We start from the raw sequence: 14918 nt of genomic DNA on the forward strand, positions 1-14918 counted from the left end.
ATAGAGAGATAGAAACATCGATGAGAAAGAAACCTCTGATTAGCTGCCTCCTGATTTCCTACTGGGAATCAAGCTTGCAACCTGGGCACATGCCCGACTGAGAATTCAACCGTGAGTGACCCCTTGGTTCCTGGGTTGATGCTCAACCACTGAGCTACATCGGGTGGGCAACATCCATCTCTGATCAAGCCAGGTTCATGCACATAACCATAACATAGGCATTCCCTCTCCTCTGCGCGCCCACTAACTAGCCTTCCATCTTTCCTGGACAAGGCAAGTCTTCATGTCCCAGTGACAGGCACACAACAAGCCTATGGAGCTCAGTCACTATCCATGTCCACTCCAGCCAATCTCCAGTTCTGCACTTGGTGTCACACACAAAATGGGACAAATTCTTGAGGATCTCTTCTGATATTACTCACACACCTTTCAAGAGTCAACTCCAGTTAGCCATTCTATTGGACTCAAGAAAGAGGCACTGCTGCAACTGATCCTAATGTGCCACAGTCTCTAACGCCCCCACATGTGCAGAGGCCTTCAGGCAGCCGAGAACAGAGTGGACCTCCAGAAAACTCCAGACTGGTCTGACAGGACACACTAGGTCTCCCATCTTGAGATTTCAACTGGCAGTTTGAATCTGAAATGTCACAGCTGAACAGATTATGTGAATGGATTAAATAAAGCAATAGCTTTAACACCTAAGGTTCTGATATCATCAAATAAGGTTATCCCTTTTCTTCTAAATTTCTCAAAACTCCCACCTTTAAAAATTCCACTTTAAGTATGTATCTGATGACCACCCTGTAAATTAGATCTCAGCCCCACCTGAAGCTCTGAGGTAAGCCTTACAAAAGGCCAGTACCAACCTTACCCACTGGCTCCATCTGTGCTTCACAGACAACCCGACAGACTTATTCCTGCTACAGGTCTCTTCCACCTCACAAGTGTGATCACTGCTTTGGGTGGTCTCCATTCTAGCTCCTACACTTGCTATCTTAAGTTCCCAGGAGATCTTAGACAGGCCCAAAGAACAGAGACCAGACATCTACTATCAAAATTTCTCAGTTGATCTAATAATGTTGCTCAAATCAGGATTGAAAGGGACCTTAGACATTACTCTATTGCAGTCTTTGAACACCACCAGAGACAGGAACCACATGGCCTTCCAAGGGAGCCACACTCCACTTCTGTTCCAGTGTAGCTGTCAGAACAGTCTGCCTTATGTTGTGCTAAACATACAACTTCTCTCCCCCCTTCTGGCCAGAGAACAAGCCTACTCTTCCCTACTACACTCGATGTGTGAGGCTGTCTGTGCTCCTACTTCAGTTATTCCCAGGATGGTCCCAACCCCTTCATCACTGTGGTGGCTCTCAACTACTTTCCCTGCACTAAGCATTCAGGTCCACCCATACAAATCGTAAACTATTCTCAACCTGGACTTTGAGGGGTTGGGAGGGGCGAGGCCGGCGGACGCTGGATTCAGGAAAGTTTCTTACTCTTCACTAGCCAACTGTTTTCTCAGTGTAAATGTCCAGAGCAAAAAAAGCCACATCTCAAATTATAAGTATGCAGCAAACAGAACTAGAAAAGGAGGGTGGGTAGAGCCCAGACTCTTCTCTTCCCCACAGGGAACATCAAGAGCTCTTGAAACACCCCACCCCCATGTGGGAGCAATGTGTAGATTACACCTGAAACTTGTTTTTAAAAAGCACACACAATAGGAAAATCTTTAAGTGAAAAAATGAACTCTTTTGCTTTTAAAAACAAAGCATAAGTTGATTCCTTGTGATATTTTGCCAATGACATATTCAAAAGGATAAATCTTTGCAAAGAGAACTCACAGTAACAGTCCAGAAAGAATGCTACCTCCAACTAATGATAAACTCGAAATTTACATAGAGATAGGACCGAGTATGGAGAATATCAAAACCTACAGCTGAAACCCAGGGCTTCTCCCCTCTTCTTCCAAAATTAAAATTATTTACTTTCATTCCACAGCAAACTTGCAAGGGAAGTTTTTTTTTTAAAGTACTTCTCAGAACTCATAAACCAAACTTGATAAACATAATATCCCCACGGGCCGAAAAAATCAGCAAGCCTGTTTCAGATCAGCCGGAGCAAGGAGCAGAGGCGGGCATGCGTGCGTTACGCCAAGTTAGGAAGTCTGCACCATCCCGCAGGAGGAACTTTCGCAGATGCCACCTCAGCACGGCCCTCCCACAGGCCACGCGAGCCCGCGGGCGGGGACAGGCTTAAAGGGGCAGGAGCATGCTCGGCCTCCTCGCCTTCCATCCAAATTCGGTATTTTTCCGTAATGTATTTTTCGTTCGGGACCCTGGGGCACATCCAAGTTGCACTCCAGCCCGAGGAGAGTGCAGGCTCAGCCCCGATCGCGCAGGCGGGTGGGCTGGCGGCAGGTGAAGGTGCAACTGAACTACCAGCCCCCCCTTCCCCCCCCCCCGCCGTCCCAGGCACCGGCAACCCAGAGGGACAGACATCTGTGACCCCTCCTCCACCCCCTGGAGGAGGAGCGCTCCTCTTGGGGGGATAAGGGGCACGGCCCAGACGCCCACGTCACCGACCTGGGCCCAGGTCGGCCGCACCTCACCCTGCACCCGAGCTGTGGGGGTGGGTAGAGCAGAGGGAATACGACCGTGATTGGGGGTAGAGGGCTGGGAGGGGCGCTCTCACCACGGCGCGGGCGAGGCCGGCGGACGCTGGACTCGGGAAAGTTTCTTACTCTTCCCTAGCCAACGCCGCGGCCCATGCGCAGTGGTGACACGTAGCCACCCCCCTCCCCCCCGCCTGGCCAGCCGGCCAGCGAGGAGGGGGCGCCCGAGGATGGGACGGGAAGAAGGGGTGCCGACTGAGGGGCCGGGGTAGGGGAGACGGAAAGCGACCCCGGCCCCTCCCCCGCTTGCCCGCCCCGGCGCTCCACGTCGGCAGCCAGCCCGGGACACCCGGCCCCGCCCCCGGTGCCCAACTTCCCCACGCAGCCCGGGCCGCCCGCTGCTCTGGGCCCGCGCCCTCCGCCCTCCGCCCTCCGCCCGTCCTGCCACTCTCCCGCTCGCTCACTCGCTGTGCGGTGCGCTCGCCGCCCGCCCGCTCCAGGAACGCCAGGGCTCCGCTCCGCTCCGCTCCGAGGCCGGCGCTCGGGCCCCGGCTGCTATATAGGGCGGCGGCTCCAATCCCACAGAGACACGTCAGACCGTGGCGCCCCGCCCCGCCTCGCGCCGGGCCCCGCCCCCGCTCGGCGCACAGGTCAGGGCGCCTGAGTCCTGCCCAACTCCTGACCGCAGAGACTTGCAGGGCCAGCCAGAGAAGGGGCAAAAAGAACTGCCGCTCTGCTCCCACCCAAAAGAAACGAGCTGCCTTGAGGGACAACACAAAGCAAATTAAATGCTACCCCAACCAGTTCCAACTTTCAGTAGCTGATGACAAGCTGGCTTTAGCTTAACAACACTCCCCTGGGAACACAAGCCATGCCTCCAAAGTTTGGAGCACAAATTTTCATTCCCTCACCCACGGGAGAGAGAGGTATTCCTGCATGAATTATGGGAGTGCACCATGTATACGTGAGCACAGGCCCATCCCACATGGGGTGAGACACAGGGGCATATGGGCATTGTGGGAACAGAGAGGTCAGGTGGGAACAGTCAGCTCAGGGCTTGGTCAGCACAGCCTATGATCACCATAGTGAGGTTGCTCAGGATGATAGGAAGCTGGTGGGGAGCTTCCAGCAAACAGCAGAAGCACTGACCAACTGTACTTTTTCATGGAATACTGTCAGAGTACACAGAGAAGGAGATGGGCAGGAGGCTACGGCAGTCTAAAGACAACTTGGCTTTCCATTATGATTGGCAATGGTAGCTGAACTAAACAAGTTGTCTTAGCTGGATGTGGGCATGATTTAAAAGTAAAGAGTGGCATAAGGATTCTATAGCTGCCCTCAGGGAAAAGGGGGAGTGTGAGGTAAAAAATCAGGACTTCCATGATTTAACATGTGAGATGTCCCACTGGATAGCCAAGTAGGAATGTCAAGTAGGCAACTATATGTGCAAGCTATAGACCAGGGAAGAAGCCCAGCACAGTGAGCAAAAATGCCATGGCCCCTCATAACATCACCATGGGAGATAGAAGACAGAAAAATCTGCCACTCCTAGCCAAGGACATCATCATCAAAGAGGTGCGCTAAGTCACTAGGAAGGTACACTTGGGCAGGGGCACTTCCTCTTTAAGCTCCAAGACTCTTCAGCACCCCTTCCTGTGTTATTATTGTTGTTTTTAGGTAATCTTTCCACAGGGATTACCCAACCAGCAACTTAGACAAGTGTATTTTGTTACTGTTTATTTTGAGGGTTCAACACTGACTGAGATGAGGAAGGAGGAAGGGAGGGATTCGGGAACAGTCATCAGGTTCACTGTCAAAGAACTTCCAATGAAGCTAGGAAGTTGCCACAGGCAGAAGCTCTCACAGTACCTAGTGCACAGGAGGCCTTAAAAGAGTTGGTTAAGAAACTTATTAACAAAAAATAAAATCTAATGTTAAATTGGTGCCACAAACCATCCAAGGTGCTTTGGTGCTGACAATTATTACCAGCTTTTCTTCCCAGCAAGGTTTAGTGCAATAAAATAGTTTGTAGAGGCAAATTCTGAGAATCCTGGATCCTGCAACACTCACACCAGGTAATGAGCAAACCACTTAATATTTGTTCAAAATACAAACATTGGTCTATGAATTTAGGTTTCAGCTCTCAAGGGAACAGGCAAAAAGCTTTGGGCCTGCTCAAGGTAAAAAGTTAGAATAGGCTACCATCCCTACCCACAATTAAAGCCATGATCTACAAAAAGACTAACCCTCAACAGGAGACAGGTGCTAGAAAAGAAGAAAAATCTACAAACACAGTCCTAGCTGGTTGGGCTCAGTGGATAGAGTGTTGGCCTACAGACTGAAGGGCCTGGATTCAATTCCAGTCAAGGGCACATGCCCAGGTTGCAGACTCAATCATCATTGACATCTCTCTCTTTCTGTGTCTGTCTGTCTCTCCTCTCCCTTCCTCTCTGAAATCAATTTAAAAAAAAAAATAAACTCACTTAAAACACTACAAGCACAGTGTGTTTTCTGACCAGCAGCACCTCTAATCACTAGCAACCATGAACTAGTCTATAAAATTCAGGGCTCAAATTCCTACAATTCTATCTGTCCAAGAACCCCTAGGTTAAACGGAGAAAATAAGACAGAAAGCAATCCTGCTCAGGAGGGAATAAACCTCACACCAGGCTGCAAAGGATGCCTACACCTCAGAGAGGCTAAAAGCCCAAAATTCAAAAATTCAGATTGAAATAGGATTAGACTCAAACTTCAGAGAACAGAACTATCTGAGACTATAGAGAAATGTTAGTAATTGGAGACATAAGACATAAAGGCAACATTAATAAATCTAAAGGTGGGACAAATGAAGAGGTTAAGAAGTATAGACAAGAGAATATTCTACATAAGCCTAACAGTAATTCCAAAAGGAGAAAATACAAAGAGCAGAAAAAAAGACTTTAAAAAATCCTAAATGTAAAGACACAGCATTCACTCCTCTCCCTTAAAAGAGACAAAACAGATGTACACAGATAATAAAAAATAAATAAAATTAAATTTAAAAAAAGAGACAAAACAGGTAGCTAGTATAATTTAAATGAACCCACACCAAAGCACACTAGAATGAAACCTCAGAATGCCCAAAGAATAGACTTATTACTATCAGTAGCTAACAGCTGAGATAACTTTTTTTTTTAATTTAATAAATCTTTATTGTTCATATTATTACAGTTGTTCCTCTTCCCCCCCCCCCCCCCCCCCCAATTCCTGGTCAAGGGCATGCACCTTGGTTCAGGCTTGATTCCTGGCCCTGATGCAGGAGGCAACTAATCGGTGTATCTTTCTCAGATGGATGTTTCTCTACTCTCCCCCTCCCTTCCACTGTCTCTAAAAATCAACTGAAAAATATCCTTGGCTGAGGATTAATAAAATAAAAAATATAGATAGATAAGATAGATGATAGATAGATAGATAGATAGATAGATAGATAGATAGATAAAATAGATAGATTTAACTTCTATTCAAAGTGTCCCCTCTGGAGTTCTGACCAGGGGTTCGATGGCTCCCTATGATATGTGCTTACCACCAGGGGGCAGCACGGAATAAAGGAAAGCCCCAGCATGGCAGCCAGCAGCCATTAGGGACCCTACGTGTGCACAAATTTCATGCACTGGGCCTCTAGCCCTATATAAATAAAGAGGTAATATGCAAATTGATTATCATGCCCTCACACAAGATGGCCACCACAAGATGGCTGGCAAGGGAGGGCAATTGTGGGCGGCCAGAGGAGCAGGAGAGGGCAGTTAGGGGCGACCAGGCTGGCAGGAGAGGTCAGTGGAGGCGACTGGGCCAGCAGAGGAAGGCAATTGGGAGCAATAAGCCCAGCAGGGCAACAGTTAGGTGTCGATTAGATTGGCAGATGAATGGTTAGTGTGTGATTAGGCTGGCAGGCAGAAATGGTTAGGGGCAATCAGGCAGGTAGGCAGGTGAGCGTTTGGGAGCCAGCAGTCCCAGATTGTGAGAAAGATGTCCAACTGCTGATTTAGGCTTGATTGGGCCTAAACCGGCAGTTGGACATCTCCCAAGGGGTCCCAAATTGGAGAGGGTGCAGGCTGGGCTGAGGGACACCCCTGCCCCCAACCCAGTGCACAAATTTCATGCACCGGGCCGCTAGTAAATAAATAAAAGGATATATTTCAGCAAGAAGAAAGTGAAAGCCAGAGACTTGCAAGAAGAATATTGATAAAGAAACCAGTAACCTAGGTAAAGTGAAACAAGTAGTGACTATAACAACAACAACAACATCAACAACAAAAAATCAGAGTTAAAATACAAGATAGAATTAAGATTCTAGGCAACAATAAAATATAAGGTAGGAGGGAAAATTTGAAGTTATAGTATTTTAAGATCATTATATTATTTGAGAAGTAAAAAATATTAATTTTAGCTCTTGTTAAATGAAAGAAAAAAATTTAAAGATAGTGCAGCCAGCATGGCTCAGTGGTTGAGCGTTGACCTATGAACCAGGAGGTCTCAGTTCGATTCCCTGTCAGGGCATATGCCTGTGTTGTGGAGTTGATCCCCAGTATGTGGTGTGCAGGGGGTGGCTATCAATTATTCTCTTCTCATTGGTGTTTCTATCTCTCTCTCCCTTTCCTTCCTCTATGAAATAAATACAAATGGTTTTTCTTTTTTAATTTAAAGATAATCTAATAAAAACAGCTTTTAACTTTCAAACTAAAAACCATACTCATTCAAATGAAGTTGTTGGCAATATTCTATCTTAGATTAGCTATTAAGTTCAGAGGTATTCATACAATAAATGTTATAATTTAGCAGTTATGATATTCTGTATTGCTAATTATTAAAGGGGAGGGGGGAGAAGTAAAAGAGAAGCAATTTAAAAGCCAATTTAAAACAAAAATGATGGAAGAGGTTAATTCAAATGTGGCAATAATCTAATGTTAACACACTAAACCTAGCCTGTTACAAAATCCAGCTATAAGCTATTTAAGAATCCTAAGACATTAAGACACAGAGGCTGAAAGTAAAGGGATGGAAGTCGGACTCCAAGAAGATATTAACCAAAGAAAGTTGGGCTAGCTCGATTACTTTCAAATAAAACAGACTAGAGTAAAAAACATTATTAAAAACAAAGAAGGTCAAGAATAAAAGATTCAAACAACTCTGATTATGTATGTATCTGATAATATAGCTGTTAAAAAAAGAAATTAAAAACTGATATTTACTAGAAATTCATATATCTAAGTTACAGGGGAAGACTGACTCAACTCTTGGTAACAGTTTACAAAGGTTAAAATGATACAGAAAATTAAAACAATGTAATTACTAAACTTATTCTATTGGATTTATGTACTTCTTTGCCTAATGATTAGAAGTGACATTCTTTTCAAGCATACATGGAGCTTTTATAAAAATTGGCCAGGAGCTGAAGGGGGGGGGGGGGGGGGAAGGGAAAAAATAATAATACTAATAATAAAATAATATCACAACATTCTCTGACAATACAGTTTTTTACAAGCCAAGTTAAAATTTTAAGAAGCCTGTAAATTTTTAAAACTTGCTCCTATTTTAGCTCAGGGGTCAAAGAAAAAAATCTGAAAATATTTAGAATAAAGTAGTTTATATCCAAACTTGTGGAATAAGGTCAGAGTGTTAGTTACATAGAGACAAGTTTATAACCTTAAACTACCATATTAGTGAAAAGGAAAATGTATAAATTAATTGGCTGATCATTTTCTCCTAAAAGTAGAAAAACCGCAGAATAAACCCAAAGAAAATAAAAATAAAGATTCGAAATTAATAAAGTAAAATACATACTAGAGAATAAACACAACCCTATATCTAAGTCATAAAAAAAACTAGCTAGATCTTAGTTTTTTCATCTAAATGAAAAGAAAAAGAGAACACTTGTAAATAGGCAATATTAAGAATTTAAAGGGGATAAAAACTACAGCTACAATAGAGACTTTTTGTTTATAATAAATACATTTAGATTAGGGGGGAAATACAAAATGGGTACTTGTCTCAATCATAAAAATATTTCCTTTATCACAAGCACACAAGTGTGTGCGGAACAGGGTACAGTATCAAAGACTACAAGGAAAGAGCAACCAAGTTTATTTACAGAATTTCTTCCAAGGACTCTTAATTCTCATTTAAAAAGTGTGTGTGTGTTGGGGGGGGGGGGGGGGGGGAAGATACAAACATCTTTCACAGAAATGCAAGAAATGTTTATTTAATTTGACAAAAGAAAACCCAAACTGACAGTAGCATGACACTCTACATTTCACCTCTTAGTTTGGCAAAAATAAAGTTTGATGGCTGTCAGAAAAGATGTGGGAAAACTGGTGTGGCTGGAGGAATAATTACTGATGTGACCTCTTTGGAAAGCAATTTAATTAAAGGTTGTAATTTAAAATAAAATGTTCTTTGCCCTAGCCAGTGTGGCTCTGTTGGTTGAGCATCATCCTGTGCACCAAAAGGTCACTGGTTCAATTCCCAGTAAGGGCATAAGCTCAGGTGCTGGGTTCAGAACTGAGTCAGGGGCATAAGGGAGGGAACCAATCAATATTTCTCTCTCTAAAATCAACAAAACAATGTATTAAAAAGAACAACCCAGAAATGTTCTTTGACCCAGCAAGTCCTACTTCTAAGAATTTTTCCCACATATACAAGTATGTGTCCAAAGAGAAATGCACCAAGCAAACATATACCCCATTAACCAGCCTCCTGATGACTGCCTAGAAGCAAGCTTCACTCTTCAGCACAGGTAAGAACAAACCCCACCCTGCACTCCTGTGTGCCCTGAGGAGCCCTGAACTCTAGCTCCCCTGAGACAGTTATTATTGCTTGCTCCCAAACCTGCTCATGCCAGCACTGCTTGGTAATGTAATTACATAATTTAAAAATAATAAAAAGAACAAAATAAGAGCAAAAGAAATAATTCTGTGAATACTAAATTTAGTATTGGAATTTCTCAACAAGGCAAAGTTGCTTTTAAAAAATTATGCAGTTAGGAAATCCCACATTCCCATTACTTTGTGTCTTAAATTCTTGATCCACTTAAAAAAGAAACTGATTCTGAATGTCCTAGAGGACAAGCAGAGTTTATGTAAGAAAGACGACAGCATCCGGTCAGCAGACACTCAGACAGACACCCAGCCCCATATGAAATGACCAGTGGCCAAATGAACATCATCCCCTCAACCATACACCCAGTGTTTGCGTCAAGTCTGTATTCTTTCATATGTAGCCGGTTGTGCAGAAAGCTGTGTTTGTATATACAGCAGTGTCTCTAGAAGGCTGTTCAAGCCACTGAGAGCACAAGGGCAGAGCCAGGTACTGACAATCACATGCATTAGCAACTGGGTAAAGGAGGAGGAATCCATCACTTACTGACCTGAAAAGCAGCAATTGTACTGTTAAGTTGTAGACTGTGAAGTTGGGAGATGAACAAATGGGAAAACAGTATTTATTTAATCTACCACTTACTAAAAAAAAAAGTGTGTTTTAACAGGTACAGAAATTATGAATGGACATATGGTAAGTGTTCAAGCCAGTTAACTAACAACAGGAGGGAAAATCTCTGTGGTACATGATGCTCCCCTCTGGAGAGGGAAACAGGTACTAAGAAGCATTAGCTATTACAAATCAGTGAATGGTAGTCATAGAATTGTATGATGTCTGAAGACTTCTCAGCTATTAATTTGCTTGTGAGGGGCTGCTGACTGCAGAGAGGAGACTTGCCATCTGCAACACCAGGACAGCAGCATAGAAGGGCCAAGCCTGTGAGCCACCGCACACACACTAAAGAATGAGGTGGAGCGCAGGGCTGCAGACACAGTTCTCTCAACACAAGAACGTATTTGACAGTGAGCACACTTCAATGGACTTGCATCCTGCAAACACTGGGCAACCAGTGCTCCCAGGTGGAGATGCATCCAAGTGACCCTAGGGTCACTTGATGTCTAACCTCCATGGTGACACACACAGGTTCCTCACCACAGCCAGTCCCTGCTGCAATGTATGGTGCTTCTGGGAAAAGCAGGGCAATAAGGCCAGCCAGGGATGGGAAGGCTAGAGGAAAGGGATCTATCAGCCTCACCCCAGTCCTACAATGAAAATATACTTTTAATCTTCCAACTACAAATCCCATTAAACCGTAAGAAACAAAACAATTCCAAGTTTGACCTAGGGCAACAGTTTCTACTTGAAGATATTTTTCTTCCTACAATTTACATAGAAAAGTTCCATTAGCCAGAATGAGCTTAGCTCATGTTTATAAAAACTTTGCTATGGATACAAAGCTAGCTAAAGCGATGGGTGAAATACATAGGAATCAGAACCAGTCCTACAAATGTAATGCTTTTCTACAAAGCAAGTAACAAATATCAGAAAAATTCAGTCTGTGGATTCTCTCCTCCTTATAGAGTAAATCACTGTGGTTACTCTGCTTGTTGAGACTGGCCACATCACAACTCTTCATTTGGACTGTTTCCTCAGATGAGAATGTGGGACTCCACTCTCTCTTCCTGTACCATCTTTCTGAGGCTACACTATGGAATGAATCTCACTTTTGGATTTAAAGACTTCTGGAAATTTTTCTTTTTTTAATATATTTTATTGATTTTTTACAGAGAGGAAGGGAGAGGGATAGAGAGTTAGAAACGTGGATGAGAGAGAAACATTGACCAGCTGCCTCTTGCACACCCCCTACCGGGGATGTGCCCGCAACCAATGTACATGCCCTTGACCGGAATCGAACCTGGGACCTTTCAGTCTGCAGACCGATGCTCTACCACTGAGCCAAACCAGTTTCGGCAACTTGTAGAAATTCTTAATGATACAGCTGTCCCCAAGAACTATCTCCACATTAGGGTGCCCTACCATAAGTACAGTGTGCACAGCACATACTTTTTCTTTTCCACCTAAGGTAGACAACAGCAACCCTGGCCTCAAACAGGCCACCATGCTATATGAGCATCTAGGAGCATGGACAAAGATGCTCAGCCCCACTATTAGAAAACAAGCCCCAAATAAAGAGGGACCTATGAGAAAGATGACCTGTCTGTGGCTCCACAGGGGGCCAAGGACAGGAGAAGGACAGTACCGAGAACTAGTGAAAGCCGCTGAGGCCAGCTCCAAAGCAACATGAAGAGCCACTTGGGATGAACTCTGGCTGCTCTGTGAAGAAGGGACTGTAGAAGGCAACCACAGAAACAATGAGAATAAAATACTAGCAAAGTCTGGAGATAACTTCCACATGGAGGTGACTGAATGACTATCATGCTACATCCACACAATGAAACAACATGTAGCATAAGGGAGTGGGAAAGCTGCACAAAGGACCATAAGTGGTCCCTAGGGCACATGGATAACAACCAAGGGAGAAGGTCAGGCATGTCATGCAAAGTGAATCAGAAACACACATTTATATGTCTGTTTATAGTTGCAAAAGAAACAACGGGAGAAGGGAAGAAAGGAAGGGAATAGGGATGGAAGCCTAATGTTTCTGAATATACCATGATTTTTACAGCTTTGCTTTGAGAATCACATAAATTAGAAAACAATCTCCAAAACTAAAAATGCCCCGCTCCCTATCTTGAGGCTGATCACAGGGTGAGTTCAGTCAGTGGGAAGACACTGAGACACATACTATTAGTTCTGCACAGTTCTCTATACGTTCACTGCACTTCAATAAAGAGTTTACTAAAAAAATGGAAATGTATCTTACATCACATCGGTGGTATAGCCTTCAGAGAAAATGTAACTTTAAAACACAATAATTTGACAGTATATTCCAAGTGGAGATATATATCCTAATATCAGTATTTTATTCTAAAAATATTATATGTTGTAAGATAAGGTGACTAGGTAATCAAGTTAATATCCACTATGACATTCAAATACCACTCCCCGCTAAATGAAACCAGGGCGCCTTAGAAAACAGCTAGGTCTGGGGCAGAATATGGACAAGACATGACATCTTGCTGTGGCAGAAAGCAAAGAAGCAGTCAAAGACTAATGGGGGTACATCCAAAGAAGAGAAGCCAACTTGGGGAATAATAAAAGCATCAGAATATGACTTTAGTGGGTCGAAACACAATTATATAAACAAGCTTATAATACGGGGGGGGGGGGGGGGGCGCAAAGTCATTGTCACTTTGCAAGTTGCTAGTCCCAATACATTCTAAACATTAAGGAATGAAATCTTCATTTTTCCTTCCTCTCCAGTAGGAACTGTATTACAGGGTAACCAGAATTAATGATAAGGGAAGTCTTTCTTATTTAAAAAAATATATTTTATTGATTTTTTACAGAGAGGAAGAGAGAGGGAGAGGGATAGAGATTTAGAAAAATCGATGAGAGAAACATCGATCAGCTGCCTCCTGCACACTTCCTACTGGGGATGTGCCCACAATCGCCGGAATGGAACCTGAGACCCTTCAGTCCGTAGGCTGACACTCTATCCACTGAGCCAAACCAGTTAGGGAAAGAGAAGTCTTCTTTACACAGTTTGACCTCAGATACCGCAGGTTCAGGTCCAGACCACCGCAACAAAGTTAAGTATTGCAATAAAATGAGATGTAATCTTTTTGGTGATAGAATCATGCCTTCAATTTGTAAAAAAAAACAAAAACAAAAACAAAAACCAACATCTGTGACACGCAATAAAGAGAAGCACAATAAATCAAAGTGTGCCTGTGTGAGAATGCCAATTAATAAATGTAGAAATAGAATTAGAAAAATCTCTACTTTGCAACTGCCAATTGTGGGCTAACTCGTGGTCCCCACAGTTCCTTCGTCCTAAAGCCCATGAATGTTACCAAATTAAGTATAGGGTCCTTAATATCAAAGAGTACTACTTTCAACATCTACAGGATGCTGCCAAAACCACACTTAGAGGATGAATTAAACTTGTAAATTTCATTATAAGGAAGAATTAAGATAAATGCACTAAGCATTTAAGTCAATATAGAGGGGGGAAATATAAGAAGTAAATAAAAGAACTGGTAAAATACAAAACTGAAACAAACAAAAAACAGCTGGGTTGGTCAATCAAAACCAGAAATCAGTTTCTCTGGAAAAACTCAATTAAAAACCAATTAGTTCTTTCCTGGCCCTTAAGGCTCAGTTGGTTGGAGTGTCCTCCCAGGCATCAGATGGTGGGTTTGGTTCCCAGTCAGGGCACATACCCAGGTTGCAGGTTCGATCCCCAAACAGGGTGGATTCAGGAGGCAACTGATCCATGTTTCTCTTTCTCTCTCTCAAATTGATTTTTTTAAAAAGCAATTAGCTCTTTCCAGTCTGACAAAGAAAAGGAAAGAACACACCAAGTCCAAGCTTACAATGATTATTCTCACCTAGAAATGAAATAAGAACTGTGCGACAAATGGCAGTAATTATTTCTCTGGGTAGATCCCAAGGAAGTCAGAGTTTCTTTGCCCCAAGAGGGCCCATAATTATTTTTACATCTCACTGGCATTAATTGGGTTCTGAGGCCATTAAGGGACCAATAACTGTAGTCAAGGGAACAAGGGATGAAATATGACAGACACATCCAAACAAGGTCTACCCATGCAGCTGGACCATTTCATCAAAAACATATGGCTTGCACATGGTGGTGGAAAAGGGTGGCTCCCAGAGGAAGATCATGGCACTGTTTCCCTCCCAAAAACAATGAGTACATCTGCAAAGAAAAGAGATTACCAACTACCATGTAGTTTATAAACATGAAGAATTTTAAATAGAACACCAGCCAAATAAATCCACAATAAATTTAGAAAACAAGCCCTCATAACTAAGTAGGGACTGTTCTAGGGATTCAGTAAGGATTTAATTTCTTTTTTTTAATTTTTTATTACGTTTTGACAGAAAGAAGGGTAAGGGAGGGAGGGAGAGGGAGAGAAACACTGATTTGTTGTTCGATTTACTTACGCATTCATTGGTTAATTCCAGTATGTCAGTATGTGTCCTATCTGGGGATTGAACTCACAACCTTGGCATATTGGGACAACACTCTAATCAATCAAGCTACCTGGCAAAGGTAAGGTTTAATATTAGGAAGTGTATACATCTCACATTTATAGCTCAAAGAAGGATAATTGGACAAATATGCATGACTGATAAATGGCCATTTAAAAAATGGCCAAAAAGACTGATGCAATTCAGCATCTATTCCTTGCTTCCTATGGAATTTAATATCAGGAATAGACAGAAATAGCTATAAAAATAATATTGCCCAGGTCTGGCTGGTGTGCTCAGTGATTTAGTATCGGCCCTGCACATCAAAGGGTCTCAGGTT

At 43.2% G+C, this 14918-nt stretch overlaps 1 protein-coding gene across 8 annotated transcripts in view; it reads right to left on the reverse strand.

Annotated features, from left to right (window-relative positions):
- LOC118709151 (high density lipoprotein binding protein) overlaps positions 1-14918 on the reverse strand; it is a 69034-nt gene that overhangs the window by 40063 nt on the left and 14053 nt on the right. The window contains exon 1 of one of the 8 annotated variants that reach the window (XR_004984863.2): positions 3076-3202. The exons of 5 other annotated variants lie outside the window; for them this stretch is intronic. The gene's annotated coding sequence lies outside the window, so the exon portion shown is untranslated. Of the gene's footprint in view, positions 1-2691; positions 2710-3075; positions 3203-14918 lie in introns of those variants that run through there. 2 more of the 8 variants (XM_036421060.1, XM_045575591.1) reach the window with 2 other exon arrangements.

The sequence above is a fragment of the Pipistrellus kuhlii genome, unplaced genomic scaffold (genome assembly GCF_014108245.1).
Source record: "Pipistrellus kuhlii isolate mPipKuh1 unplaced genomic scaffold, mPipKuh1.p scaffold_m20_p_7, whole genome shotgun sequence".
Lineage (NCBI taxonomy): Eukaryota > Metazoa > Chordata > Mammalia > Chiroptera > Vespertilionidae > Pipistrellus > Pipistrellus kuhlii.